We start from the raw sequence: 16,106 nt of genomic DNA, 5'->3' as shown, positions 1-16,106 counted from the left end.
GCATGATCTTAGAATAAGGGGCCGCCCATTTAACACAGTGATGAGGAGAAATTTCTTCTCTCAGAGAGTTGTAAATCTGAGGAATTCGCGGCCTCAGAGAGCTGTGGAAGCTGGGACATTGAATAAATTTAAGACAGAAATAGACAGTTTCTTAAACAATAAGAGGATAAGAGGTTATGGGGAGCCGGCGGGAAAGTGGAGCTGAGTTCATGATCGGATCAGCCACGATCTTACTGAATGGCGGAGCAGGCTCAAGGGGCCGTATGGCCTACTCCTGCTCCTATTTCTTATGTTTTTATGTGCAACAATTGAATCACTACAGGGAGATATAGACAGAACTGTACAGTGGGCAGACAACACAGTGCTGAGAAGAGCATGTCAATAAATCTGACTAGAAAGACCAATTCGATATTATCTACTCCCCCCGATTCTGAGCTCCATGAGTTGAGCATACTGTAAGATTATAGTAGACGCTAGATCACTTGCAGCGCTTGAAGAATATGTTACTCGAACTGACAATATTCAGTTTATGTAGGTTAAAGGGTATTGGACCAACCTTTAACATTTTTCCTAACACAGACATTTAGAAACTGGACTGGATTTCTTTCATTTATGTTTAAGGTGCATATGATGTCCAATTTAGCTTGCCTTTCAATAGTCTTATATTTCCATTCCTTATTTTTATACATATTTTTGTATTTCTAGGTGCTTCTCTATTATTATACTACTAATTTATTCTCAAATTTGGCTAAAATCTTCAAGTACTAATTAGTGCATAGTGATAAATTTCTTTCTCGATGCAGATCATGAGCTTGATAGAATTTAAGCCTGAGTCTGTTTTTAACTATGCGAGAGTTTGCAATAATGTAGCGCCCTCAGCCCAACTATCTTCAGCTGCTTAAATCAATCATCCATCATAATGTCAAGAGTCAGGCTGTCCCTTGACAATTCCAGTGCTCCGCTCCATTTACAACTCTTCTGACAATGAAACAGGACTTGGACAACATCCAGACTTGGGTTGACAAGTAGCTTGTAATCGTCACACCACATAAATGCCATCAAATTACCATCAACAAGAAAAAGCCCAACTATCCTCTTGTTACCTGCAAGAGCATCATCATTGGCATGTATTTCTTTTGAAATCAGAAGTGGTAGACGGTGGAGGTTTCTTGTTAAGGAATAATTGGAAATAATAATTATCCAATAAGTAAATATAGCAAAATTGCACAATTGCTTACTTGTGTTATGCATTGGATATGTATCATATTCATCAAATGCTTTTTGATGGCACCTCAATCACTTTTAATTTGGTAGTTACATGGATAAAAATAAAAATAAAAATATGTATAAAAATATAGAGTGGCATAGGGACCTGGAGAATTTTCTGTGTCAACATTTGCTCACTGATAGCACTCACACCTCAGTCAGAAAAATAATCTAGGCTATCACTTCAGTGCAAAATGAGGAAGTGCTGTGCTGTTGGAGTTGCCATCTTTCAGATGAGACTTTAAACCAAGGTCTCATCTACCCTCTCGGGTGAATGTAAATGGCAATATTCAAAGAAGAGCAGGGGAGTTATCCTGGCCAATTTTTATCTCTCAATCAACACCACTATACAGATTATTTGGTCATTCATCACTTCACTGCTTGTGGAACCTTAGTGTGTGCAAATTGTCTGGCATACATGGCGACATTTCAATAGTGACTACACTTCAAAAGGTTGTGAAGTGCTTTGGGAATTCCTGAAATGCGCTGTATAAAAGTAAGTTCTTTTTTTTCTTTCCAACTTGCAGAGATACTTTAATTCTCCACTCCATTCCACTCTGATATCTCCGCCCTCAGACACCTGCACTGTTCCAATGAAGCTCAACACAAGCTTGAGGAACAGCACCTCATCATTTGTTTAGGTGCTTTATAGCCTTCTGAACTCAACATCGAGTTCAACAATTTCAGAGCACAACTGCTGCCCATCTTTCGTTCCCTTCCACCGCCCGCCCCCCCGCCTATATTTTTTTCTCCTTGTCTCCAATGGCAGCTGGTCATTATCCTGCCATTCACACCCTATCTTGACTAATCTTTTTCTAACTCCTGGCATTCCCATTTCAATTTGGCCCATCATCCCTTTTGTCTCTCTAATCTTTCCTGCCTTCCACCCCATCACAGACCTTCCCTTTTGTTCTTTCTTCCCCTCCCACTTTCAGTGCTTCTTAGGAATGTGTTCTTTTCAAACATTCGCCAGTTCTGATGAAGGGCCATCGACCCGAAAAGTTAACTGTTTTTCTCTCCACAGATGCTGCCTGACCCGCTGAGATTTCCAGCATTTTCTATTTTTATTTCAGATTCCAGCATCCGCAATATTTTGCTTTTGTAAAACAAGCATTGATTTGTCTGTTACTGTTCTGTTTACACTGGGAGGGAATGGTTTCACTGGTCCTTTCTGGCTTAATGCTGTATTCTGCAGCAGCCAATAAAGATGCATTATACTCATTTAAGACCAAGAATTTGGTCAGTAAAAATCACATTTGGTGGGTTAAAATAACGGAAGCAACAAAAAAATGGCTCAGTCAAATTCTCCAGACACCATGTGTCTCCATAAATTCAGTTTATACAACAGGAGTGGACAATCTCAAGTTGTTATCTAACTTCTAAGATGCTGTATGCAGTTGCTAGCTATGCCATGGTGATTTATTAGTGCATATTTTTGCTCTGGGTAATGAGAATATTTTTCATTCCCACAGAAACTTTTACAGCAATTCAACTCTTGAGTTTTAAAAATGGCAACCTCTGTAGGGTAGAGGAGGACGACTGGACACATTTCATTAAACATTAATGAATGGAATTCTCTTTGTTCAAAATCCTCATAATTCATCTTCAAGAATGAAATTAGCCACAGTCACTACAGTTGCTGAGACCATTAGTTGAACAAGAAAATACTTCGGTCTTGTGAGATTAAGAGCTATTTTGACCCAGACTTGACTAACTATACCACTGGGACCAACAATTCAAGAGACAAACAAAGCTAAACTTTATTATTCGGGAGTTTTATATCCTCACGTTTCCCCGTTGGGATGCAGTGCCTTAGGGGAATATCATGACAAGGGTAGAAATCATTTTTAAAAGGGTACTTAATCTGGGGACAAGTTCTGAAAAATGATCTCCCTTGTGCTCTGCAGATGAAACTGAATGGTCAGGGCTTCAACAAAGATTTTGTTACATAAACTGTGTTTTATCTTTGAAAAGTGCAGAGTGTGAAATAGTTACCAACACGTACATATACATTATTTAATTCTACCCCTCTTCACCACCACCCCCCCCATTCAATCCTTTGTGATCTTCTTGCACCCTGCATTTATCACTCAGAGTCAAGAGATTGTGTTCATGAAAGGTGTTTGGACTCAATACTACTGGATAAAGGCCTAGCTCTGTCAAGCCCGTGTGATGGCCGATGTGCAACAGTCACCACACGTTAAAAAAATCCACGCACAGACATCTTCCATCCCCTCAATTGGAGTTCAGGACTGGAACATCGGGTCCTTCATTGAAACATCTGTGAACTCATGTGGAAGCAAGTCATCCTCGTTCGAGGGACCGCCTATAATGATGATGACTTCAGTTGACACTAAAAGGTGCACCAGGGCAGGCAGTTCCAGGAATGACTCGCCCTTTTTAGTTCCTTTCCTCCCGCCCGCTGGGCAAAACATCTTGCGGCTCTACCTGCCAGCCTACTTAAGACCTTGAAAGAAACAAGTATTTTACTGCTCTGTGGAGCGATGCACCAACATGCTGCTTAGCACTAAAAACCTTTTAAATGGAATGATACTAAAAATCCTGACCATTCAGTTTGGTTTGCAGAGCACAAGGAAGATTTTTCTCAGAACTTTTAGTAAACCTTAAGACGTAACTAGGAGAATGGCTATGGAGGAACCACTGGATGTAGTGTATTTGGATTTTCAAAAAGTTTCAATAATTTTTTTTAAAGGCTGCACAATTTAGTAATCAGTACACAATTGCAGAATAATGTTTATCTGCTCTAGTTCATTTCAGTAATTCATTTCATACATTTTTTCAATTCACACAGAAAATGGTAGAATATATTGCACACAGGGAATATTTCTGTAATTCAGCAACCAAAAAAAATTCTAAGAACACATTATACTATTTTGAGATCCTGCACTGTATGTCAATGTAAAGGAAATAGAAAATGATATTTTAAAAAGTAACTATCAATAAAAACAATGTACAGTATATACATCTCAAAATTCACTGTCCAGTATATTTGTTAATAACACCCAATGCCTGTCAATGTACATTAAACAGTAATTTGATCTCAGAGATTAGGTGACAGATGTAAATTAATGTGATCTAGGACAAAGGGCATCATTGATACAGTTTGAAGATGAAAGTAACACCATGAATTGACAGACTCCAATATAAGTGTAAGAAAATCAATTGAAAAAGAAAACTCACTATCTTTATTATATAGAGTCAACAGGAGAGGTTATTAGCAGGCATGATCCAGGCATGGACTGCCGAGATCACTACCCTGTGTATTCTCATAGCCAATATTGATTTCTGTTAATTGAATGGAGATGTTCAGTAACACAGATGTGGGAATGTCAGCTTACTGCTCTTCATCTTGAAAAGATCTGTAATATTGGGACTCTTTATATGCAGGACATCGATTAAAACAAAGAATAGACTGCAGATTTAAAATTGAACGAGTTAGAGACAGAATTAATTAAAAAAATCATGGACCAGTAGATTTTAGGGTGCACACAAGGTTTTGCTCGTGATTAGTAGAGTACCTGCTTAAAGATCCTGCTTTCAATTTTAAAAACCCATGCTCAGGATTTCTCCCTTGGCAACTGGAACTTAAGCTCCAGTTCGTAGTCTGCATATGGGGTAAATAGTATAGGGAGAATATAGGGGCCTTAAAAGTCACTTTCCGGGATAGAAACATAGAAAATAGGTGCAGGAGTAGGCCATTCGGCCCTTCGAGCCTGCACCACCATTCAATGAGTTCATGGCTGAACATGCAATTTCAGTACCCCATTCCTGCTTTCTCGCCATACCCCTTGATCCCCCTAGTAGTAAGGACTACATCTAACTCCTATTTGAATATATTTAGTGAATTGGCCTCAACAACTTTCTGTGGTAGAGAATTCCACAGGTTCACCACTCTCTGGGTGAAGAAGTTTCTCCTCATCTCGGTCCTAAAAGGCTTACCCCTTATCCTTAGACTGTGACCCCTGGTTCTGGACTTCCCCAACATTGGGAACATTCTTACTGCATCTAACCTGTCTAAACCCGTCAGAATTTTAAATGTTTCTATGAGATCCCCTCTCATTCTTCTGAACTCCAGTGAATACAAGCCCAGTTGATCCAGCCTTTCTTGATATGTCAGTCCCGTCATCCCGGGAATCAGTATGGTGAACCTTCGCTGCACTCCCTCAATAGCAAGAATATCCTTCCTCAACGTAGACCAAAACTGCACACAATACTCCAGGTGTGGCCTCACCAATGCCCTGTACAACTGTAGTAACATCTCCCTGCCCCTGTACTTAAATCCCCTCGCTATGAAGGCCAACATGCCATTTGCTTTCTTAACCGCCTGCTGTACCTGCATGCCACCCTTCAATGACTGATGTACCATGACACCCAGGTCTCGTTGCACCTCCCCTTTTCCTAATCTGTCACCATTCAGATAATAGTCTGTCTCTCTGTTTTTACCACCAAAGTGGATAACCTCACATTTATCCACATTATACTTCATCTGCCATGCATTTGCCCACTCACCTAACCTATCCAAATCACTCTGCAGCCTCATAGCATCCTCCTCGCAGCTCACACTGCCACCCAACTTAGTGTCATCCACAAACTTGGAGATACTACATTTAATCCCCTCGTCTAAATCATTAATATACAATGTAAATAGCTGGGGCCCCAGCACAGAACCTTGCGGTAACCCACTAGTCACTGCCTGCCATTCTGAAAAGTACCCATTTACTCCTACTCTTTGCTTCCTGTCTGCCAACCAGTTCTCAATCCACATCAGCACACTACCCCCAATCCCATGTGCTTTAACTTTGCACATTAATCTCTTGTGTGGAACCTTGTTGAAAGCCTTCTGAAAGTCCAAATACACCACACCAACTGGTTCTTCCTTGTCTACTCTACTGGAAACATGCTCAAAAAATTCCAGAAGATTTGTCAAGCATGATTTCCCTTTCACAAATCCATGCTGACTTGGACCTATCATGTCACCTCTTTCCAAATGCGCTGCTATGACATCCTTAATAATTGATTCCATCATTTTACCCACTACCGATGTCAGGCTGACCGGTCTATAATTCCGTTTTCTCTCTCCCTCCTTTTTTTTAAAGTGGGGTTACATTGGCTACCCTCCACTCCATAGGAACTGATCCAGAGTCAATGGAATGTTGGAAAATGACTGTCAATGCATCCGCTATTTCCAAGGCCACCTCCTTAAGTACTCTGGGATGCAGTCCATCAGGCCTTAGGGATTTATTGGCTTTCAATCCCATCAATTTCCCCAACACAATTTCCCGACTAATAAGGAGTTCCCTTAGTTCCTCCTTCTTACTAGACCCTCTGACCCCTTTTATATCCGGAAGGTTGTTTGTGTCCTCCTTAGCGAATACCGAACCAAAGTACTTGTTCAATTGGTCTGCCATTTCTTTGTTCCCTGTTATGACTTCCCCTGATTTTGACTGCAGAGGACCTACGTTTGTCTTTACTAACCTTTTTCTCTTTACATATCTATCGTTCAAAACTCAAAGATGAAGGATGTTGGGTAACAGTAGGGTGGTCGGGGGGAGGGTGAGGGATGCAAATTTAACAAATCGGAGAATGTAAATATGTGGTTCATAATCTGATGAAAAAATAACGATGCATCTTTTGTACGCAACCCGGATACATTTTCAAGACAAAAAGTTCTGGTAACGAAGAAAGAGGCTGCACCTAAACATATCATGAACAATTTGACTTTTGAAGAACATTGGGGCACTATCGAGAATCACTTAAACTAGGTAGGTGGAGGCAGGAGGAGGGATTCAAAGTAAACGATGGGAATGGATAAGGAATGGGCGGAAGGGCAGAAAATGAGTGCTTGTTAAATGTTATCTCGAGGCAAGGAGAAAGTACTGAGTGGGTGTCCCAGGGCTTCCTATTTTACATAATATTTCTATTTTACATATTCAGAAACTCAAGACAAAGTGGTCAAATTTGCAGATAATACCAAACCAGAAGGTGCAGTGGAGTCAGAGGCGCAGCTCACAAAGTACATAATGAGGTGGATCCCTGCGACACCTACCAAGGAGGACAAGAGCAGTAATGTCATGGGGACACCGCATCATCTCTGTGTTCCCCTCCAAGTCACACACCATCCTGAACTGGATATATATTGTCATTCCTACTTATCGCTGGGTCAATATCCCAGAATTCTACACCCAACACCAATGTGAGAGCACAATCACCACAAGGATGGCAGCGGTTCAAGGAAAAAAACAATCACTCAGAGCAAATGGGGATGGGCAATAAATGCAGCATAAACCCACATCCTCAGAATAAATGCTTAAAGAAAATGTGTAATTGGGCAAAGCTTGCGGATGCAATTTAATGCAGACAATTATAAAGTAGGAAGGAAAAACAGATGACACACGTACTCCATGAATGGTGTTGTAATAGCTAAGGATGAGGCTAAAAGAATCCTGGGGCTGGATTTTCGGCTTTTAAGATTTCGGGGGCGTTAATGGCGGCGGGGCAGCGCCTCAGTCAGCAAAGTTGGGCAGCTGGGCGCTGAGTGTGGGGCGGAGCGATAAGGGAGGCATTGCACACCTCTCTGAGGGCGTAAGGCTGGCTTAGCATGTGAAAATCCCGAGCTAAAGAGCTGGCCTCGGAGCGCTCTAAGAGAGGCCAGGGGAGAAAAAAAAACCTGGAATATAAAACACCAAAAACATTCCCCAAAAATACCTCACGCCATCACTATATAAATCACAAAAAAAATTTAATGAAAAACAATTATACTTACCCACGGTCGACATTACGTACCTCTCGGCAGCCGCTACAGGTTGGATTGCCTGTTTTCACAGGGGGTCCCAGCACGGTGCTCTACGCAGCGCTACGGGTCGGGCTGAAGGCAAAAATCAATCAGGCGTCGCAACCAGGGGCGTTGCACTCCAGTTCGCCTCTTCCAGACAGTAATGCTCCGTGCCCCGCTGAAACCCGCCATGAAAACCCCGGCACGGCGCTGGAAGTTGGCCATCCACCCAGAAGAGCTGACCGCCGCCATTGCCGCCCCTCTGGGGCAGTCAGGAGCGGAAAGTCAAGCCTTAGGAGTCTGAATAGACTAGATACTAAACATGTCTAACCAATACAGAACAGCAAATAACAATGCCAATAGAATTTTGAACTACATAGCCAAAATAGTAGAGTACAATTCAGAGGAAGTTGTGATCAAATGAGTTCTGATCAGATTGCACCAGTTCTAGTTGCCGAAATACGAAAGACATTTCAGCAAAGGAGGTCGTGCAGACAAGAGCTATGATCCTTAATTTCAAAAGTGAGAATGATGGAATTTTTTGCAACACTGGTAGCACTTCATTGGAGCACTAAGATATGCAAAGGCACATGGAAGATAGGCACTATGAGAATGCATAAGGATGATTAGTTGACTTTGTTATGTAGTACTGAATTGAATGATTTATAAATGTGGTTTGGAATGTTTGTTTTCTAGTGGCTTTCATTTCAGCATTGTGGCCAAGAGTAATGTTCTGTGACAAAGATAAGGTCGGAAAATGTTGAGCAACAGAGATCTGGGTTTCATTCAGGGGAACTGGAGTCATAGAATCATAGAAATTTACAGCATGGAAGGAGGCCATTTCGGCCCATCGTGTCCGCACCGGCTGACCAAAAGCTATCCAGCCTAATCCCACTTTCCAGCTCTTGGTCCATAGCCCTGTAGGTTACGGCACTTTAAGTGCACATCCAAGTATTTTTTAAATGTGGTGAGGCATTGAGTTCCAGACCCCCACGATCCTCTGGGTGAAGACATTTCCTCTCATATCTCTTCAAAACCTCCCCCCCAATTACTTTAAATCTATGCCCCCTGGTTGTTGACCCTTCTGCCAAGGGAAACAGGTCCTTCCTATCCACTCTATCCAGGCCCCTCATAATTTTATACACCTCAATCAGGTCTACCCTCAGCCTCTTCTGTTCCGAAGAAAACAGACCCAGCATCTCCAATTTTTCCTCATAGCCAAAATTCTCCAGTCCAGGCAACATTCTTGTAAATCTCCTCTGCCCTTTCCTGTCAATCACGTCTTTCCTGTAATGTGGTGACCAGAACTGCACACAGTACTCCAGCTGCGGCCTAACCAGTGTTTTATACACTTTAAGCATAACCTCCTTGCTCTTGTATTCCATGCCTCGACTAATAAAGGAAAGTATTCCATATGCCTTTTTAACCACCTTATCTACCTGGCCTGCTGCCATTTAATGTGTATTCCCTTGCCTTGTTAGAACTCCCCAAATGTATTACCTCACATTTATCCGGATTGAATTCCATTTGCCAATGTTCCGCCCACCTGACCAGTAAATTGATATCTTCCTGCAATCCGCAGCTTTCTTCTTCATTCTCAACCACACAGCCTATTTTAGTGTCATCTGCAAACTTCTTAATCATACCCCCAACATTCAAGTCCAAGTCATTGATATATACCACAAAAAGCAAGGAACCCAGCACTGAGCCCTGCGGAACCTCACTGGATACAGCCTTCCAGTCACAAAAACACCCATCAACCATTATCCTTTGCTTCCTGCCTCCGAGTCTGATGATGTGCTCACGGACAGCCCGGCCAGAGCATGGATGTGAAGGCTGCTTCCTCCTCATTCTAATATGATCGTGGAACCTGTGATGGCAAGGGCTGTGCCCTCATGACTGCCAAGTTGTGGAGGATGCAGCAGACCACCACAAATTGGAACACCAGCTCTGGCGAGTATTGTAGGGCTCCTCCGAGCAGTCATTGCTTCAGCACCCCGATGGTCTCCTCGATGATGTTCCTCATGGCAGCATGGCTCTCATTATATAAATGCTGGCCACGAATAGTGGGGTTGCAGTGGGGAGTCATCAGCTAGGTGTACAGCGGATAGCCCTTGTCGCCTAGCAGACACCCTGGTTCAACATGGTGACTGGAAGATTGCTGGCACAGTGGACTGGCACAAGATGAAGGCATTATGACTGCTGCCAAGATAGCAGGCATTCACCATCATGATGCGTTGGACGTGGTTGCACACCAACTGCACATTAAGTGAGTGGTACCCTTTCCGGTTAGGGAACATCTCATCTTTGAAATACCACGCTCACAAAGCCACGCGTGTGCAGTCAATGGCAGTCTGTACCATGGGGAAGCCAGATATCTTGGCAAAGCCACGTGCGTGCTTCTCCTAACTTCTCTCTCCTTAGAGAGAAGACAATGACATCGCTTTCCTAGTGTATAGAGCCTCTGTGATTTCCTGGACGCAGCGATGGGTGGCGAACTGCAAGATGTTTGCTATGTCGCCTGTTCCAGCCTGGAACTAAAAAACTCAGGGCTACGGTCACCTTAAGGGCCAGTGGCAATGGTGTACTCAGAGGCCTTACAGTAGTAGCCAATGCTTTCCCAATGTCCAGCAGCACTCCCTGTACATGATTTTTTTTTTTTAAATGTCTTCCAGCAACCCAGTATTCCTACAAACTCTGCAAGAGCCAGTACAACAGCAATAATCAACTTACCTGCAAGTTGGATATATCCCTTGAAGTAGCATTGTTGGAGCGCCCTTGGCTGTGTGTCTTTAGGAGAGAGTGTTGAATGGAGCAGTTAAAAATGGTAGGTAATCCGTCAAGTCAGCGTTAATCACTGGCATACACTGCATACTTCTGGTGCATGCACATTCCGCCTGTGCTATCGCCCTCGCCAAGATGGCGAACAGCGCGGTCATGCTGGAAGTGGGCAGAAGCGAGACAGCCGTCATTTCAAAAAAAAAAACAGCGCTAAAGAGCCAATGCATTTTTGAGAGGAGAAACAAGGAATGGGAGCAATGTTCTCTATAAGCCACACTTTGTTCTGCTCGGCCTGTTTCTTTTACCACACGGTCCCATGAAACTTCTGCGCATACGTGGTATTTACAATGGAAAAGCGGGTGAGAGGCCTGCACCAGACCTTTCCCCTTACTGTGCGGCTGCGCAGCTTAAGGAACATTGAATGGAAGTATACACTCAATGGAAAGACGCTGACGGGTATGATGAACAGAGGATGAACCTAGGGGTTTTTATATATAGGGATGTTGGAGCATAGCATGCTTTGCTACAGGGAGTGATTGAGGTAGAGATAATTGCTTGTTTTAAGGGTCAATTTCATAAATATTTGAAGCAGTGCAAGAAACAGGGCTGTGGGGAGAGTTGTGTTGGATTCTTTTTGAATTCATCTCGCAAAAGGATGACACAACATAATGGGCCCAAGTTTCCACATGATTTGCGCCTGATTTTTAGGAGCAACTGGTGGAGAACGGACTATCTTAGAAATCGCAATTCTCCACATTTTTTTTTCTGCAGTTCTAGTGAGGTAGAATAGTTCTACTTTAGAACAGAATTTTTTCTTCAAAAGGGGGCGTGTCCGGCCACTGACGCCTGATTTGAAAGTTTCCACAGTGAAAACGTACTCCAAACTAAAGTAGAATGGAGCAAGTGAAGATTTTTGTAGAACTGAAAAAACCTGTTCTACACATTAAAAAATCAGGCGCAGGTTACAAATTAGGCGTCCAGAACGAGGGGGAGGTGGGAAGGGAAGTCATTAAATTCTACAATCAATCCTTATTTATACTTCTACAAATATTACACAAATAAATCCAACCTGAATAAACATTTATAAGCAAAGAAAAGATTAAATAAACCATCTTCCTACCTGTGTGAAAGTACTTCAGCCATCGTTCGAAGGAAACCGCCGTTTGTTGCCGCGCAGGGGAGGGAGGGGAAGGAGACAGCGGCTTGTTGCCGCGCAGGGGGGGAGGGGAAGGAGACAGCGGCTTGTTGCCGCGCAGGGGAGGGAGGGGAAGGAGACAGCGGCTTGTTGCCGCGCAGGGGAGGGAGGGGAAGGAGACAGCAGCTTGTTGCCGCGCAGGGGAGGGAGGGGAAGGAGACAGCAGCTTGTTGCCGCGCAGGGGAGGGAGGGGAAGGAAACCGCCGTTTGTTGCCGCGCAGGGGAGGGAGGGGAAGGAGACAGCAGCTTGTTGCCGCGCAGGGGAGGGAGGGGAAGGAAACAGCGGCTTGTTGCCGTGGAGAGAGGGGAGGGAGGGGAAGGAGACAGCGGCTTGTTGCCGCGCAGGGGAGGGAGGGGAAGGAGACAGCGGCTTGTTGCCACGCAGGGGAGGGAGGGGAAGGAGACAGCGGCTTGTTGCCGCGCAGGGGAGGGAGGGGAAGGAGACAGCGGCTTGTTGCCGCGCAGGGGAGGGAGGGGAAGGAGACAGCGGCTTGTTGCCACGCAGGGGAGGGAGGGGAAGGAGACAGCGGCTTGTTGCCGCGCAGGGGAGGGAGGGGAAGGAGACAGCGGCTTGTTGCCGCGGAGGGGAGGGAGGGGAAGGAGACAGCGGCTTGTTGCCGTGGAGGGAGGGGAGGGAGGGGAAGGAGACAGCGGCTTGTTGCCGCGCAGGGGAGGGAGTGGAAGGAGACAGCGGCTTGTTGCCGCGGAGGGGAGGGAGGGGAAGGAGACAGTGAGAAGGGAAGCCTCAGTGCTGATGGCAATGTGGTTTTATTAAAAAATGTTCAAAAATTAAACAGCTACAAAGAACTACAAAAATGGCCGAGTGCCAATGTTTTTTTTCCACACTGAGCATGCACGAACGCTCCAACGCGCAGCATTGCCGGCAGGAAAAAAACTAATTTAAATAGTACCCGCCCCCTCCCACTTACAAAATCGGCACGAGTGTAGGCTCCGCCCCCCTGGGCGCCGTGCCAAACAGACAAGGAGCTGCAAAGCGCTCGAGAATAGCGCGTTTTTTTTCTGGCGCCGTTTTAGGCGTGAAAAACGGGCGCCCAGCTCGGAGGGGCGCCCGTTTTTTATCCTGTGGAAACTTGGGCCCAATGAGTTAAAATGCCTCATTATTTGCTGTAAACATCCACAATTCTGTAAGTGCAGGGGACCTTAGCATGCAGATACACTGATGATGAGATGATGAGTAGAAGATGCCAGTGCAAGTAGAGAAGGTCATAAAAAGGCATACCTTGTATCTAAGGACATATAATATAAAAGCAAGGAAAATGTTTATATACACTGTTATGAGCAAAGAGGGGGTTACAGTTGTAAAGAGTGACTGATGAAGTTAAAACTTCCTTCACCAATTGCTTGAAAAAGAGAATTATTGCCCGGTATGGGATGCAACCAGGTGAGTGGGCTTGGATTATGTGGGTCATATGAAGAAAACATCAGCAAAGACTCGATATGCCAATCTGCCCGATTCTGTGCTGTAACATTTTCCGATTCATCAGAGCTTTATTTTCTCATTAAAGATGTTGACAGATCTGCTGCATATTTCCATTTTTTTTTAAATGTCAGATTTCTAGGCTTTTTTTTTTCATTTTAGTCCTCACATAAAGTTAGTTAGAATGGGGCGGAAAATTGCGGTTGGAGGCTTCCTTCGACGAACACCTCCGATCCGAAAATATTTAATAAAAATATCTGGTGGCCCTGGAGGAATGTAGGATTGTGGTCGAAGACCTAGTTTCGGACAGGAACATGTCTTCCAGGTACATAGAAACATAGAAATTTACAGCACAGAAGGAGGCCATTCAGGCCATCGTGTCTGCGCCGGCCAACAAAGAGCCACACGGCCCTTGGTCAGCAGCCCTAAAGGTTACATATAAACCTTTGGCACAATGACGGAAAGGCAAAGAGCACACAGCCCAACCAATCTGCCTCACCACAACTGCTACACCCCTTATACTAAAACATTCTACACTCCACCCCAACCGGAGCCATGTGATCTCCTGGACGAGGCAAAAAACAGATAAAAACCCAGGCCAATTTAGGGAGAAAAAAATCTGGGAAAATTCCTCTCCGACCCATCCAGGCAATCGAAACTAGTCCAGGAGATCACCCTGGCCGTATTCTATTCCCTGCAGTACTTACCATTATATCTGCTCTGTCCAACAAAAGGTCATCCAGTCTAATCCCAATTACCAGCTCTAGGTCCGTAACCCTGCAGGTTACTGCACTTTAAGTGCCCATCCAACCATCTCTTAAAAGTGGTGAGGGTTTCTGCATCCACCACTCTTCCAGGCAGCGTGTTCCAGATCCCCACATCCCTCTGCGTAAAGAAGCCCCCCCTCAAATCCCCTCTAAACCTTCCACCAACCATCTTAAAACTATGCCGCCTCGTAATAGACTCCTCCACCAACGGAAATAGACCCTTACTATCAACTATGTCCAGGCCCCTCAATATTTTGTACACCTCAATGAGGTCTCCTCTCAACCTCCTCTGTTCTAATGAGAACAAACCCAGCCTATCCAATCTGTCCTCATAGAAACATAGAAAATAGGTGCAGGAGTAGGCCATTCAGCCCTTCGCACCTGCACCACCATTCAATATGATCATGGCTGATCATGCAACTTCAGTACCCCATTCCTGCTTTCTCTCCATACTCCTTGATCCATTTAGCCGTAAGGGCCACATCTAACTCCCTTTTGAATATCTCTAACGAACTGGCCTCAATAACTTTCTGTGATAGAAAATTCCACAGGTTCCACAGTAAATAACTAAGATTCTCAATTCCAGGCAGCATCCTAGTAAATCTCCTCTGCATCCTCTCGAATGCAATCACGTCCTTCCTATAATACAGCGACCAGAACTGCACGCAATACTCCAGTTGTGGCCTAACCAAAGTATTTTACAATTTAAACATAACCTCCCTGCTCTTATATTCTATGCCTCGGCCAATAAAGGCAAGCATTGCGTATGACTTCTTAACCACCTGGCCTGCTACTTTCAGGGATCTGTGGACATGCACTCCAAGGTCCCTTTGTTCATCTACACTATTAAGTGGCCTACCGCTTAATGTGTATACCCTTTCCTCATTAGCCCTCCCAAGGTGCATCACCTCACATTTGCCACCGCTCTGCCCATCTGGCCAGTCGATGGAAATCCTCTTGCAGCCCATGACTTTTCTCTTCAGTATCAACCACACAGCCAATTTTAGTATCGTCTGCAAACTTCTTAATTATACTCCCTATATTCAAATCTAAATCTGATATCTGATATATGCCATAAAAAGCAAGGGTCCCAACAGTGTGATCGCTCCTTTTTTTTCCAATTCGACCCATATGGCCTCATTTGATGATATCTCTAACATATCATCCCTCCTCACTGCTGTAATACTTTCTTTAATCAGTACCACAACCACCCCCCCCCCCGACCTTTTTACACCCCTCTCTATCTTGTCTAAAAATCCTGTAGCCAAGAATATTGATCAGCCAGACCTGCCCCTCTTTCAGCCATGTTTTTGTAATAGCTATAATGTCATACTCCCAAGTGTCAACCTGTGCTTTTAGCTCATCCGCCTTATTCACTATACTCCTTACATTAAAGTATATACCATTCAGCACAGGAAGGCCACCTTGCTTACTAAGCCCTGTTTCCTGTGTCTTACAGATTCGCTTTCGAGATTCTTGCTATGTAATTTCTGCTTTACTTCCTTCCCTTTTGAATTCGTTCTCAGGATCCCATCCCCCTGCCAAGCTCGTTTAAACTCTCCCCAACAGCACTGGCAAAACTCCCCGCAAGGATATTGGTCCCGGCGCTGTTGAGGTACAACCCATCCGGTTTATACAGGTCCCATCTCCCCCAGAAGCGGTCCCAATGCCTCAAGAATTTAAAGCCCTCCCTCCTACACCAACTTTCCAGCCACGTGTTTATCCTCTCCATCCTTCTATTCTTATACTCATTAGCACGTGGCACCAGTAGTAACCCGGAGATTACTACCTTTGAGGTCCTACCCTTTAATTTTCTTCCTAGCTCACTGAATTTTTCCTGTAGGACCTCATTCCTTATTTTACCGA

The 16,106-nt window shown here is 44.3% G+C and overlaps 1 protein-coding gene across 13 annotated transcripts in view; it reads right to left on the bottom strand.

The window, feature by feature from the left end:
• The window catches only part of st3gal3a (ST3 beta-galactoside alpha-2,3-sialyltransferase 3a), a 739,645-nt gene that overhangs the window by 333,084 nt on the left and 390,455 nt on the right, over positions 1–16,106 (bottom strand). The window lies entirely within an intron of this gene.

This window comes from Pristiophorus japonicus, chromosome 8, assembly GCF_044704955.1.
Source record: "Pristiophorus japonicus isolate sPriJap1 chromosome 8, sPriJap1.hap1, whole genome shotgun sequence".
NCBI classification, from domain to species: Eukaryota; Metazoa; Chordata; class Chondrichthyes; family Pristiophoridae; genus Pristiophorus; species Pristiophorus japonicus.
The sequence above is the reverse complement of the archived record's forward strand: the minus strand, read 5'-3'. Positions and strand labels throughout refer to the sequence as shown.